The sequence below is a fragment of the Cynocephalus volans genome, chromosome 11 (assembly GCF_027409185.1).
Source record: "Cynocephalus volans isolate mCynVol1 chromosome 11, mCynVol1.pri, whole genome shotgun sequence".
Lineage (NCBI taxonomy): Eukaryota > Metazoa > Chordata > Mammalia > Dermoptera > Cynocephalidae > Cynocephalus > Cynocephalus volans.
The window spans coordinates 123,473,392-123,489,329 of NC_084470.1; the positions used below are offsets into that span (position 1 = coordinate 123,473,392).

At 49.0% G+C, this 15,938-nt stretch overlaps 1 protein-coding gene across 3 annotated transcripts in view; it reads right to left on the reverse strand.

The window, feature by feature from the left end:
* The window catches only part of NAV1 (neuron navigator 1), a 251,002-nt gene that overhangs the window by 212,384 nt on the left and 22,680 nt on the right, over positions 1-15,938 (reverse strand). The gene's annotated exons all lie outside the window — the stretch shown is intronic.

Consider the following 15,938-nt stretch of genomic DNA (forward strand, 5'->3'; position numbering starts at 1 on the left):
TGCAGGGACTCTTCTCCCCTCTCATGGGGTGCCAGAATCTGGGCTCCCTGCCAGCTTGCCAAGAGCTTCGTCAATCCCCTCCATCATTGTCTGTTCCAGACTCCCCCCAGGCCCCTCTCTCTGGATGACTCAGGAGCAGATTAGCAAACTGAGCCAAAGGCCCAGAATCCAGACCTTGGTGGAGCATCCGGACTGTTCCAGCCTGTCAGATGGAATGATAGGCTAAGCCCTGGTGAGTTTCTGTGGACTCAGAGGAGATTCTAGAAATGGACTCAGGAGGGCTCTCATCCACCTGCAGTGGGCTCTGCTCACAAAAGCACATCCCATACTGGAGCCAGCTACTGAGCTAGCAGCTGTGTTCCATGTGCAGGACTTGGTTTACCCAGGTGGCAACACATCTCAGGCAATATCTTAGTCACAGAGGGAGACCAGCGAAAATAAGGTTCTTTCTCATTCATTCTTTCCTAAACACATTATGACTCCAGAGAAACTAAGGGGCCAGAATTGAGATACTTTGTTTTTAGTTAGGTTACTTTTACTTTTTATTTGTTTTTACTTAGGTTACTTTCCCCCTCTATGTGCAGCTCCCTTATAAGGATTAGATGGGCAGCCTCATAAAATGTGGTGTCACAAAGACAGCAATGGTTTTATAACCTCACAGACATGGATTTGAATCCAGAGTCTTCCATGTTCTGGATGTTTGACCTTGTTCTCACACTGAAAGCAGAAATAATGATATATGTGAAAGATCGGGCTCATATTAGAGGTTCAATAAGTGCTAGTTCTCTCTCTTCTCAAATTGCATTGTACAGAAGAATCATTGTAGGTAATGGGATTTCTCGGTTGGAAAGGATCTTGGAGATTATCCAGTTGGATTCTGTAATTCTTCAGAGGAGGAAACTAGAGCACAGAGAGATTAAGTGACTTGCTGAAGGACACACTGCAAAGTGGGCTCCTAAATCCTGCAAAATCCAAGTCCGTGTGGGCAGTTCAAGGCCCTGACTGGCACCTCTCCCCCAGGCACCAGCACCACTGGTTGTTAGGCTATTTATGTGCTTTAGCTCGAGGCTTGAATTTTGACTCTTGGAACTATTACTATGCGTGATAACAGAAGACTGGGGATTTACACAGTTACTCAAGGGAGCTGGCAACTTGAACAGCTTATTCATTTCTACAGCTTCCCTGGGCAGAAAGGGGGCAGGGAGGATTTCTAGGGCTCAGAAAAGGTAAACTGTTTGCCCAGGTCATCCAGCGAGCTTTTAACAGAACCACGCCAGGGCCCCAGGTGCTGCCCAGCCCAGAGCCCTTCCTACCAGCCCGTGCTGCCTCCTTCGCTGGTTTTCTTTGGCGCAGAGGCTCCCAACTCCAGCGGCGAAGGAGTTAATGCCAACCTCTGTCGGCCTCTGCAGGTGCTGCTCTTGAGAAAAGGCCCCTTAGCAGAGTCTGCAGATAATGGGAGCAGGAGAGATAACGAGCTTTCTGTCTTAATTGCAGATGGGAAACAGGGTCTGCTTGTTGGAGGGCTTGGACAATTAACACAGCTGGGGCACCGGGGCTGATGAGCCCTGGTTGGGGCCTTGCCCCTGCTGTGTCCTCTCCCGCCAGCACAGCGATCAGGGCTATTATACCAATGGAGGCGAGCCTGGCGCAGTACGAGCCTGGCAGAGGCACACAAAGAAATCAGTGAGGCAAGGAGAAGGCTGAGAAGCCACCAAATGGAATCGAGCCCCCGAGGGTGCCAAGCCACCATGCTTGGACTGGCTCACACACCCGGACAGTCGAAGGATAGGCTGAGCTCCACAATGCCAGGTCCCAGGCCTAGCTCTCAGTGCTGTGGCAGGGGATGTGGAGGCCTGTGGTGCACAGGTCTCCGACAGCTAAGGAATAGCAGCAAGGAAAAGAGCTCGAGATCAGAGAGTGGGATGTGAGTGTAGACTTCAGAAGGAGAGCAGTGTGTCTGGGATCAGGTCTAGCTCATTGGAGGTCATCGTGGGTCTGACCCTGGCCAGCAGGTCTGCAGTCAGCAAGCAGAAGCTGTTGACCAGCCTGGGACTGGACCTCAGCCCTTTTACTTAAGGTCACCAGTGCTCTCCTAACCTCCCAACCCTGGGGACACTTCTCCTTAGGTCAGCTGACCTCTCTGAGACACTGGACACTGGAGAATACTACTCCCTTCTTGAATTTCCCCGATCCTTGGCCTCTGTGCCAGTCCTGGGTCTTGCCTTCCCATCCACTCCTCACCACTCCCCAACTCTTCCCTGTGCTGGGGAGGCTGCTGGTTCCTGTAGGCTGACCCCCAGGGCCCAGAGTCAGCTGGTTTCCGGCTGGGTTCTGCCAACAGGAGGCACTGGCACGACACGGAGTGTGGGTGGGAGGGAGGGAGAAGCTAGTACTTGACCAGGATGAGTCTCTTGGAGGCCCCATCCCCTCCAGACTGGCCCTCTGTGGTTGCAGATTCCACAGACTTCTGGGTCCCAGTCACCCTCTGCCCAGGAGTGCTAGTTGCTTACTGCCTGTTGGGCTCCTCAGCTCCTCTGTGCCCCATGTAGCCAGTGTCCCATACTATGTTCCCTCTCCTGTGAATACGTAAAGTGGTTTCTGGTAAGACGGACTGATACCAACTCGTGACTGGCTTTGCCTGCCCTTCTCAGCCTCCCACGTGGCATCTTCCACACCTGCTCTCCACTATACTCCGCTGTAACATGCAGCTCTCTTCCTGGCCTTCCTTTTTAATTCTTAAAGCCCTTTCAGGGGGCTCTGTGTTTTTAACCACCACTTCTATTTGATGACTCCCAAATCCATCTCTCTCTGGCTTTAACTTCTGTGCAGAGACATTTGTCCATCTCACATCCTCCCTGGGCTGTTCACAGACACTCCGAACTCAACACATTTAAAGTTGAACTCATTTTCTTTCTTTCCCTCTCAACACCTGATACAGTCAGCCCTCTGCATCCATGGGTTCTGCATTCATGGGTTCAACCAACAGCAGATCAAAAATATTCAGGAAAAAACCCCAACAATACAACAATGAAAAATAATACAAATAAAAATAATACAGTATAACAACTATTTACATAGCATTTACATTTTATTAAGTATTATAAGTAATCTAGAGATGATTTAAAGTATACAGGAGGATGTGCGTAGGTTATATGCAAATACTATGCCATTTTATGTCAGGGACTTGAGCATCCACAGATTTTGGTATCCACGGGGGACCTGGAGCCAGTCCCCCAGGCATACCGAGGGATGCCTGAAATACACGGTCACAGTTGGGACTACCAAGCCAAGGAGCCAAGCTCCCTCATGCTTCCTTTCTCCCCTGCTCACTTCATCCTGTGAATCTTGTTTCCCAAATATTCCTCAGATTTATCCCCGCAATTCATCTCCACCACCACTGTCCGTGTTCAATCCTTGCTTGAACCGTAACTAAAACCTGCTCGCTGGTCTCTCCTCTTCCTGTATTATCCCTCCCAGGATGACCACTTAGAAATACAAATTCAACCATGTCATTTCATGCTTAAAACCGTTTAAGGGTGAGTGTAGCAAACAATGTCCCCTGTGGTCCAGCCTCCACCCCCTCACTGCCTCCGTCAACTTCTCCAGCTTCCTCACGCCCCCGCCTTCCCACGCACGCCTCGGTCTGCAGAGAACCCGCAGTGAGTCCTCTGAACCCTCCCGCTGTTCGATTCCTCTAGGCCTTGTACCTGCTGTTTTCGCTGTCGGGATGCCCTTTACCATCGTGTTCATCCAAAAATCTGTCTCTCTTTCAGAGTTTAGCTCAAGCATAAGCTACCTCCTCTAAGAAGCCATTCCTGCCCTCGCCCCTTCCCAGGTGGGGCGGTGACCACCCCCAACTTCAGGACTCCGGAATACCTCATATTCTCCTCTTGAAATATTTAGGACATGGCATTTGATCTATTGGTTTGCACGTCTCTCTCCTCTGCTAGACTTTGAGCTCTTTGAAAACAAAAAGATAATTTCATTGTCTTTAAAGACCGGCATAGAACAGCCTAGAATAATTCTAGGAGGCTGGAGTACTGTGATGGTTAATTTTAGGTGTCAGCTTAACTGAATTAAGGGATACAGAGAGAGCTGGTAAAGCATCATTTCTGGGTACGTCTGTGAGGGTGCTTCCGGAAGAGACTGGCACGTGAATTAGTGGACTGAATGAGGAAGACCCACCCTCCCCCAGTGTGGGCGGGCACCATCCAATCTGCTCAGGGCCCAGACAGAACACAACAACAGAGTGAAAAAATGCGCTCTCTCTCTCTCTTCTGGATCTGAGACACCCTTCTCCTGCCCTTAGACCTCAGAACTCCCGGTGCTCTGACCTTTGAACTCCAGGGCTTGCAGCAGCAGCTCCCCAGTTTCTCAGGCCTTAGGCCTGTGACTTAGTGTTACACCATCGGCTTCCGTCGTTCTGAGGCCTTCAGACTTGGACTGAGCGACACCACAGGTTTTCCTGGTCCTCCAGCTTGCAGACGACCTATTGTGGGACTTCTATCTGTATCTGTATTTATATATATATCCTATTGGTTTTGTTTTTTTGAAGAGCCCTGACGAACACAAGTACCTTTCCCTATTCATCCCACTGAGTACAACTATAAACTCTGGTCATCATATAATAAAAGAAACATAAGAAGACTCTGAAAAGTGGAGAGAAAAAGGCCGAGAGGCTAGGGACCTTGGGACTTGAAGAATGACATGGTGGTGAGGTCCCTGGGTTTTCCTTTTGCTTCATACATCCCAGACTTGGAGCTAAAGAAGTCAGCAACCCAGAAACACCAGTGGGCACAAACAAAAGAGCCTCAGCAAAGCCTACTCTGTCTAGCCCAAGACCAGGAACGTGGCAGTCTAGGAAGACAGAAAATTGTTAGAGAATAACTGCCCCTGTCCAGCCAAACACCACAGAAAGAAATGTGGCCCCACCTCTGCCCAACGCCAGCAAAGGCCAAGTGGGGAGCCTAGAATTTACCCTCCCCAGGCTGTGATGGGGCACCCCTTTAACCCCCTAGGGTGGTGTCAGAGAAGACTAAGTAGTGAACCCGAACTTTCATCCCCTCCTGCTAGTACTGGGGCCGTACCTCTCCCTTCCTTGTCACACACGGGGACCACCCGGGGAGCCTAGACTTGTACCCCCACCTCGCCCTTCTACCTCCAGGATGGTATCAGAGAGGCCCAGTGGAGAGACAGAACTTTCACTACCACTTACAGATAAGAAAGCCACCCTCAGCGTGGAGTCAGTGGGACCAAGTGGGGAGCTAGCACACCTACCCCCAGTCCAGCAGTAACAAAGAGCAAAAGATAGAGGATATGAAGAGGAACCAAATGGAAATTTATAAACTGGAAAATACAGTACCTGAAATATAAAGCCCAGTGGATGGGATCCACAGTAGAATAGAGGAGACAGAACAAAGCATCAGTGAACTGGACGACAGAACAATAGAAATTACCCAATATGAGGGCCAGCCCCGTGGCTCACTCGGGAGAGTGTGGCGCTGGTAGCGCCGAGGCTGCGGGTTCGGATCCCATATAGGGATGGCCGGTGCGCTCATTGGCTGAGCGCGGTGCGGGCGACACCAAGCCAAGGGTTACGATCCCCTTACCGGTCACAAAAAAAAAAAAAAAGAAAAGAAAAGAAAAGAAATTACCCAATATGAACAACAGAAAGAAAACAGACTGAAAACAACAGAGCAGATCCTTAGGGACCCATGGGACTGGAACAAAAGATACAGCTTTCATTTTATTGGAGTCCCAGTAAGAGAAGAGAAAGAGGATGGTGTCGAAAAAGTACTCCAAGAAAAAGTGGCTGAAAACTTCCCAAAGTTAGCAAGAGACATAACCTCCAGATTCAAGACGCTGAGCAAACACCAAACAGGATAAACCCAAAGAAATCTATAGCAAGGCACATCACAATTGAACACCTGGAAATTAAAGACAAAGAAAAAATCTTGGAAGCAGGCAAACAAGAAAGCTTATCTATATGGAAAAACGATTTGAGTGGCAGTGGATGCTCGCTGGAAACCACGGAGGCCAGAAGCAAGTGGCACGGTGTTCTTCAAGTGCTGAAAAAAAGAACCGCCAACCCAGAATCCTGTGCCTTGTAAAAATATCCTTCAGGAAAAAAGAGAAAAGCAAGAACATTCTCACATGAAGGAAAACGAAGAGAATCTGTTGCCAGCAGATCTACCCGAAAAGAATGACTCAAGGGGGTTCTCTAAGCAGAAGGGAACAGAATAGAGTACCCAGAAGCAGGCCCACACAAATACACTTAACCCATTTTTGACAAAGGAGCAATGGCAATTTAATGGAGGAAAGAGAGGTTTTCCAGCAAATGGTGCCGGAGCAATCAGACTTCCATAGGCAAAGACTGAACCTCAACTTGTCTCAAACCTTATACAAAAGTTAACTTAAAATAGGGCTGGCTGGTTAGCTCGTTTGGTTAGAGCATGGTGCCAGCCACATCAAAGTCACGGGTTCGGATCCCTTTACTGGCCAGCTGCTATAAAAACCACATTCACACAAAAAATTAACTCAAAGTGGATCATGGGCTTAAATGTTAAACATGAAACTATGAAACTTTTAGGAAAAAAATACAGAAATATATTGGGATGTAGGGCTAGGCAGAGAGTTCTTAGACTTGACCACAAAAGTACAATCCATAAAAGGAAAAACTGACAAATTAGAGTTTCCAAATCCTAAACTTTTGAAAAGACAGGCTACAAAGCAGGAGAGAAAGTCTGCCAACCACAAATGCAACAAAGAACTAGCATATAGAATACATAAAGAACTCTCAAAACTCAACCGTCAAAAACCTAACAGTGTGATTAGAAAATAAGCAAAAGGCATGAAGAGACATTTCACCAAAGAGGATATACAGATGGCTTAATAAGCACATAAAAAGACATTAAAAATCACTAGCCATTAGGGAAATGCAAATTAAAACCACAATGAGACATCACTACATTCATATTAGAATGGCTAAAATTTTAAAAGTTACACCACCAAATGCTGGTGAGAAAGCAGAAAAACTGGATGAGTATACATTGCTGGGAAATGTAAATGGTACATGCACTTTGGAAAACAGTTTGACAGTTTCTTGCAAAACTAAATGTGCAACTACACAATCCAATACCTTTACATCTCAGAGAAATGAAGAACTTACGTTCACATAGATATCTTTATATGAATGAATACATTGGCTTTATTCTTAATAGCCCCATACTAGAAACAACCTACATGTCCTTCAATAGTGAATGATTAAACAAACTGTGATACACCCGTACCATGGAATACTGCTCAATAAAAAGAAATGAACTATGGATGCACACAACAACCTGGATGAACATCCAGAGAATTATGCTGAGTGGAAAAAAAAAATCCCAAAGATTATATGTAATTTTTTATATATAATTCCATTTATATAACATTCCTAAAATGACAAAAGTATAGAATAGAGAGCAGATGAGTAGTCACAAAGAGTTAAGGGAGGGGTGAGTGAGGCAGGAGAGAAGAGGGTGTGTGTGGCTATAATAGGGCAACATGAGGAATCCTTGTAGAGACAGGAATGTCCTATATCTTGACTGCATCTATGCCAATATCCTAGTTAGGATATCACACTATAGTTTTGCAAGATGTTACCACTGGGGGAAACTGGGTAACAAGTACATATGATCCTTCCGTATTATTTTTTACAACTGCATGTGGACCTACAGTTATCTCAGAATAAAAAATTTAATAAGAAATAACTATTGTGGGAAGCATGCAAGAATGAGTAAATGAGTAAGTGAAAGAACACATGAAGTTAAAGAAGAAATATCCTACGCCTGGTGAGCAAGGACCAAGATGCAAATAGATGCTCTAGTCTAGAATTTTTCTCTTTTCACAAGTTGTCCCTTCCCTTCCTTCCTTCATAATAAACTCAAGAAACACTTAATCAAAGAAATAGTCCCTAATTGACCTTAGATTTTGATATGTCACCATTCCAAGCTCCTTCAGCATTCATGTTCACTTTTGACATTAAGTATTTATTTGTCCTTGTTTGGGTCTGGAGTCTCCTTCCAAACTGAGAGGTCTGTGAATATTTCCTCCACCAGACTGGGGGCAGCCTAAGGGCAGACACTTTCATCGTCCCATTGGACATCCCTACCCATGACAGAATTCAATATAAGACCTGCTAACTCGGGCCGGCCCGTGGCTCACTCGGGAGAGTGTGGTGCTGATAACACCAAGGCCACGGGTTCGGATCCTATATAGGGATGGCCGGTTCGCTCAGTGGCTGAGTGTGGTGGATTTTGGTGTTTCCAAAGGTAGATGTCGATAAGTACTGGCTGAGTTGACTGAACATGCTTTTGATTCCCTAATGCATAGGACGAGCTCCTATAGCTAAGCAGTTAATAGGCCAATAGCCTAAGAGACAAGGAATCTAGGAGACAGAAGGGCAATAAGGGTAGAAAGATAGTAAGGACCAGGTTGAGATGGGCTTGGGGGTGCACCGGGAACCCTGAAGAAGACATATCTGTCTCTCTCTCTGTCTCTGTCTCTGGTTCTCTCCTCCAGCTGATTCCTAAACTTGTCATTGTGAAAAGGGAAGCACTGCGAGTCCCAAGGCTTTTCCAGGTAGGGATTAGACAGAGGCTGGGGTGTTCTGCACTTTCCTCTCCCCATGCCAGAGTGGACTGGAGTCTGGTGCTCTCTGCCTTCTGTGCCCCCAGCCAAGTACAGTGGTCCCCAGTTAGAGACCAGAGGTAGAGCAATGTGGGGCTGACATCAAGCCTGTCAACTCTGACATTTAATCTGTGCAGATGATAAAGGAGCAGGAAGGGTCAGGACTCATACCAATGGTGACAGTGGTGGTGGCAGGCACCACCGGGGCTCTCTCTAGTTTCTGGCAGTAGCAGCACAGTTGATCTGAGTGGGCTTCTTGCAGCATGACTTGGGCTGTGGTTCTGGCTAACAGCTTCTCTCAGAACCTTCAGGATTTCTAAGCCTGGTTCTGTAGCCTTCCCACTAGCTCAGTAGGTTACTGGTATATCTGACAAGCTCCTTATCTGTGAAGGTAAGCCGGGCTGGGTTCCTTCATTTGCTATCAAGAACCCTGAAGGTCCAGGGTGGGGCTGACCACCACCGACTCTCTAGGTTGCCCACTCTGATGAAGAGTGCTGGGCTCATGCTGTTCCTTCTGCCTGGATGGTTACTCCCTGCTAACCACCACCTGACCCCAACCCATCATCCTACAAAGTCCAGTTTTCATGCCACCCACTCCAGGCAGCCATCTGGAATCTCTCTGGAGAAATAACGTCTCTCTCCTTGAAACTCCCAGCATTTCACCTGACTCTCTTTCTCTGGGAATTCAACATTTCCTACTTTAGATTACAGAATGTATGTGCAGTCTTATCTCCTTTACCACCCAGGTGGAGTGTCCTCCCCCGACCCCCAGCCAGCCCAGTCCCCTACGCTTATCAGCGCTCAATAAATGCTTACAAATAGAACTCCATAGTTTGTTCAGGTTAAGAATTCTTAACTTGGGGTCCATGCATACCCTGAACTGAACGTAATGTACATTTTTTGAACACAATGTCCACAGTTTTCGTCAGATTCCCAAAGGGGACCTATGACTGCAAACCAATTATTAATAGATAATGTCTGCCTTCTGGGAAATGTGGGTTCTCAGAGTCAGTGGAGGCCACACGAAGCCACACAGGCTGCCAGGGCCAGTGGCGCACAACTCCTCTGCTGAGCCGGTCTGGGTTTCTTGTGGCCATGGCCTGGGAAAGCCACATTTGCAACCAGCCACAGGGAGAGGAGGAAGAGCAGGTGGGCCTGGAGCAGAAGATAATTTGGGGGTCCCTCTATCATTACAGAGGTTCCTGACTGCAAGACGGGGGAGGGGAGAGTGTATGTGTGACAGAGATGCTGGGGAGGGAACAAGTGCTGTGTCAGGGACTGTGCTAGGAAGGATGGGTGCAGAGCAGGGCAGGGCAGGGCAGGAGCTGTCCTTGGGCCTACCTGGGGCACACGGCCCCTCTTCAAAGATTTGTTTTTGCTTCCCCCCACTTCTTCTGAAATTTCTTTTTTCCCTTTGAAAGAGCGTGAATGTGGCATAGTTGTCTGTACACACACATGCACACGCGCGCACACACACACACACACACACACACACACATCAAGAGATGAAAAAGTCTCTGGAGTTAGCAGCCACATTCTGGGAAATCAATACACCAAGCTCAGCTCCCTGTGGCCTGTCCCAGCTTGATGTCCTGCCATATGTATGTCCCTTGAATCAGATTGTCTGGCCTCGGTGGTAAGTTCCTGGGGGACAGGCCCTGTGTCCATGTGTATAATTCAATCTGATCGTGATCAACACAGATACACACTATGTCAGGGCTTTAAACAAAGTTTGGTTATTTGCTTTCGAGGGAGGGTTCTTCCTTGGAGCTTTCCCAGGGACCCTGGGCTGCTGGGCTAAGAGTGCCTGGCCCAGGCTTCCAGAGAGGTATGATGGGCAGGGATGGGATTGGGTAGGGAGGGGCAAGAGCTGGACAGCACAGAGGAGGTGGCTACTGGAACAGAAGGTGAGTCCTAAGAAGAGCACAGCTGTGCACCACTCCATACTCCAGGACACTTACTTGAGCAATGAGGATTTCATGGTTCTGAAAAAAACCTGTGTGTCCACCCCTGCACAGTTCAGAGAGGGCCACGTAGCTGCCTCAGTTGAGTCCTGTAATGACTTGTCGGTAGTAGGTCAGAAAGGTATTACTGCCCCATTTCACTAATGGCAACAAATTAAAAATTAGGATCAGGTCTCCTGCCTCCAAATCCCAAACTTGCCCTGTCACACAACACTGCTCTTGGGGAGCTACTGAAGCCAGCTTGGGGCCATGTTCCTGTAGGATGGAGGTGCTGTAGCCTCCACAGAAGCCTGTCACACTTGTCACATGCCTCGGCCTTGAGGTGTCCAAATATCTCTGTCCCCGCAGTTTCCTCACTCTCCCATCATGAATCCCATATTCTTTTCCCTTAATCTCTGATCACACTCTCATCCCTGAAGAACGTGAATAAAATACACTTTTGTACAGGGCCTTTTGCCCAGAAGGTACACGGTCAATGTTAGTCAAATGAATGAATGGTTAGACGAACGAATGATTGAGTGAGTGAATGAACTGTTAACAGTTTCCTGTGGATGCGTGAGGCACATTAGATATTCCCCTGCCCAGTATGTGGCTGTAGCAGGATATCATTAACACATCCGGGATTCTTACCCACTCAGACTGTTTGTACCCTTTCACTGTGATAAACAATCCAGCAGAGAACACTCTTGCAGCTAGATCTTCATACACATTGATGATCATTTACTTAGATAAATTCCTATGTAATCTCACTTTAATAGTGTGATAAACAAAACCAAATTAGGAAGGGAAATCTGCTGCAAAAGGGAAAAAAAAATCCATAATAAGCAATTCTAGGCAAATGAGAAAGACTAGCCAGGCTTCCAGTTCTTGACTGTGGATAATTGAGGGGCCCCTGCAGTTATATTGTTGGGCTCCCATAGCCAGAGACCCAGGGACAGGCCCAAAGTGCTCATTCCGTGGTCCCCTTCATCTGTGGTCTCATCATGGCAGGGGCCTGACTCCCCAGCTATGTACAAACTCCCTGATAGCAGGGATGCATTCCCCAGTGCCTGGAGCCTGGCAGTACCTGGGACATGGCGGGTACTCAATAGATGGCCAATACTTGGCCTGAGTGACAGCATAGGAAAGGGAGCTGTGATTTATTTATTGGGCACTAATTATGTGTCAGGCACTGTGCTAGGAACCCAGAGTACATGATCATATCCATTACCTCATTTAATTCTCACAGCAACTCCCAACACTACCTCCAGTTCACTGATGAAAACAGGGCTCAGGGAGGCCTGTCTGATATTTCCACTTCATTGCACTGTGATCCAGGAACCAGGGCCTGTGAGTCCACATAGCTCACAGTGTGTGCTGACCACTCTGTTCTTTCAAAATCGGTGGCCGCCAGACCTGGCAGAGCTGATGCAGCCCTTGGCAAGGACAAAAGCAATCGCAGGGCACCTCTGTCCTGGGGGCGGATGTGGACACAGCAGAAATGGGTGCGGAGGTTCTATGAAACTCAGGAAATGAGAAGGCTTTGTTGCCTTAGCAACGGTGACCAGGGTCAGTGGCAGAGCACAGGCAGCTTCAGGGCTAATGGTAGAAAATAGGCCATGTTGTCTGGCCTGAGGTTTCAGGGAAGAAGACCCTGCAGAGGCGACCTTCTTCCTATACCTGGGCTTCTGGGAGCAGGCCTCCATTCAGGGGACAGGTCCTCGGTGAGGGAGACTCTTCTGAGTGGGAAGGGGAGAGGTACAACAGCGGCTGCCCCAGTCAGCTCAGGGAGACCCTCCAGCAGAGGCCAGGCTGCAAACAGAGGGGAAAAGCTTTGTGTCCTGCCCCTGGGACACCCAGCAAATGTCCCCATGGCCTCTCTGGTGGTTCTACCACACTCAGCCCTGAAAACTTATGCCCCGTTGCCCTCTATGGACAGATGCTCTGCAGGCACGCCCAGCCAGCTGGCTGGCTGGAAGGCCCCTTCCCATCTGCAGATCGGTGCTTCTCACAGGCTGGGCCTGCAGAGGCGAGAGGCAAGGGTGGGGGTTTGTGAACAGATGCCCTGGAACTAGAGAGGGACAGAGCTCAGGGCCGTCTTGGGAACATTCCTCTGATGGCTGAAGGGAGGGGCCTGACCCTGGCATTTGCTTGATCTTTGGGTTTGCTGAGTCTACCCTGGAAGGGAAGGAGGAGCAGCCCTGGCACAGCCTGCATGTGGGCCATGGGCTCCTACCAGGTGGGGAGAGAACCAGCTCCCTTCCACCTGCTCCAGTTTTTGTTTGGTGTTTTTCAGGTCAGCTTAATCAGGGCACATGAGGCTGGAGGAGGTCTCAGGATGGCTGTGGTGCCTCTTCTTAGTCATAATAAATAAAATGAATACAGTGTTTTACAACTTGATCCCACAATAACCCTGAGAGCTAGGCAGGGCAGGTAGCATCTTCCTCTTTATCTCACAGTTAAAACAGCAACTGAGAAGTAAACTGACTTGTCCAAGGTCACACAACTTGGCCAACAGCCACAGATCTGGGTTTCTGCCTCCAGAGCTTTGTTTTTTCCACTCTGCCATGGTCTTAGATGAAGGTGTCCAGGGGCACTAAAGACTAGAACTGTAAGGGGGAGACTGCAAGGGCTTCCTAATGCAAAGGGATTAACTGTCGTCATGCTGTGGGGCTCCCGCAGTCCCGGGATGGCTGTGTCCTCTCTGTGCTGTCCCAGCAAGGCATTCCAGCATCACTGTACCTTCCCTGGATAACGTTTTCATGCAGACATACTCTTGACAATCTAGAATGCCCTATATGATGTCAGCAGGGAGGGATGCCAGAAGGATGTCTTTGACAACCTCAAAAGTGAAGAGAGGATTGAGGGATCAGCCTCAGGTGTCCACGACACCCTTTGAGTATCCCTGGTGCTGGGTGAACGGTAAGTTTGAGATCCCTGGAGTCTTTTTCTTCAAGAACTGAAGATGATGTTAATTTCAGGCATCAAAACCCTTCATAAGTCAAAGCCAGCTCAAGACGGGCACTGGCCTCAGAGGTGTTCACATTGTAGCCGTAAGTCAATGCTGCTGCCAGTTGTCCTGGTGCACCAGGTAGCCAGGTGGACTCCCACTGGAATGAAGCTGCTGCAGGAGCTGGCCCAAGTTCAGCCGCAGGCCCTGATGGGCTTGAGCACCTCTAGCTGGGGCTGGCTGTCCACATGTGGGCAAGCCCTGAGCCAACTCTGTACTGTCCTCAGGGCTGCCGGTGGTTCTGAACAGATGTCCTGGGGGATGGGGAAGCGGCCTGAGTTTGCCCACAGCAGGGAGGAAACACACTTCTCCCCGGGTGTCCTGCTAACAGGAAGCAGCTGGGAGGAATGGAGAGCTGAGCAGGCCTCACGCCGCACAGTTGTGCAGGATCCTGGCCCACCCATCCTGAACTTTCAGTCTGACATTCCCCCCTAGGCCTGTCATTCAAGCCTATTGACTTAGAGGAAACCCCAGAAACTTCTAAGCACACATGAGGCACATCCAGACTTTCAGACCAGACAGATGCCTTGGGGAAGAGAGGGGGACAATGAGCAGCCTAAAGACCCAGAGACCCTGCGATGGAGCCCCTTTCCCTGAGCACATACTGTGGGACGGGCGTTGCGCATTATCTTACGGAATCCTTACAACAACTTCATGAGGTAGATAGGATTAACATTCCCATTTTACAGATGAGGAAACTGAGGCTCAAGGAGGTAAAACAACATGCCTGATCGCCACGTCAGTAAAACCCATGTCTGCTTGAGCCCACTATGCAGCCAGTGTGTTTGTGGTCAAAACGGAACAGATACCACACTCAACAGGACTTAGGCTGCAGCCTTGGAACGTGGGGGTGGTGGTGGTGGAGTGTGGTTGCCGTGTTCACAAGTGGGCTTTGAGCGTTATGGAATAACAAAGCCAGGGTTCTAAGGTTCTGTGGTTGGCAGCCCAGATCTACTCACAGGAAACTGCCAGCTAGGGACAAGAAGGGCGCCTCTGACTACAACTGGGCAAGGGGCTTGTTCTGGGCTGTTGCCAGCTCATCACCAAGCCAGAGGAGCAGCGGGAGGCCCTCAGCAGCCGCCCCCCACTGCCTTTTCACCCCAGCCCCGCAGTCTTCTTTTCTTCATCAGCCCAGGATGACCATACTACAATCCTCCTTTGGTGCATAGCCTGGCAGCCTATGACCACATGGCTCCCAGGCACTCAGAGATGGTCATGTGCTCACTTTGCATCGCAGAGTCTTGATGGCGGGCAGGGGGGAGCATATAGCTGGACTGTACAGCTGGTGAAAGCACCCAGCGAGGTTTTTCCCCCCGTGTTGATCTTCATGTGGATCAGTTACCCTCGTACCACATGGAGAAAGGACATTCTAGATGTAAGGCTAGAGGCCTCAGAAATATGCCATGTGCGAGGCCTTGGGAACAGACACAACCGGGAAAGCAAGTATCTGTGAATTGGGGAGGAAGCCACAGCCTCCCATGGGTAGACATGGAGGCTGTTGATGGGGAGTCAGCTGCCACCTTCCTACACAAAACAGAGGCAAGTAGACACGGGCCAAGCTGGATCTGAACAGAGATCCCAGGGAGCTGGAAGTCCTATCTCCCTGAGCCTCTCACAGCCTTGGGCACATCAGCATTGTCCATACACATAGTAGATCCTTATTACTGGCTCAGTTAGGCCATATGGATCCCTGAGATGTCTTTCTGAGCCACTAAGAGGAGTTGGGGGGGTTTGGGGGAGGGCTCAATCTTCCCGCGGTGTTGGACAGACTCCATCCAGCTGTTCCTCTCGAGCTCTTCACCTGGGGGCCCATCTCCTCCTGATCCTGAGCTGGCTGTGACCTCCATTAATTTTTGCAGGACAAGGTCCCTCTTGGCCAGCCTGTGCCCTTGAACCTGCGGACAGCCCCATTAAAAAAAACAACAGTGGTAACCCCCTGAACCAACAGAAGCCAGTTCCCCATGAACAGGGTGGGAATGTTTGTCAGCTGCCCCCTGCAGCTGGTGGCTTTCCCATCTTGTCAGGCAGGAAGGGGCAGGGTGCAGGGAGGGCGTGATACTGATTTCCAACTGCCACCCAGTTCAAGATCCTAATCAGAGTCCCGTGAAGAGCAGCTGGTCATCTCTTTTGTTTTCTGGTGGCAGGGGGTGAGAGGTGGGAGGGGAAAACTATTCCAAAATACTAATCGAGTCACCACCCTGTGGTTTGGGGATTATAAGTGAAGAGGGATCATGGATAGTTGAGCAAATTATGATGTATACATATGAAAAGATGTTAGAAATGATGTGTACAGTTTTGATTGATATGGAAAATGC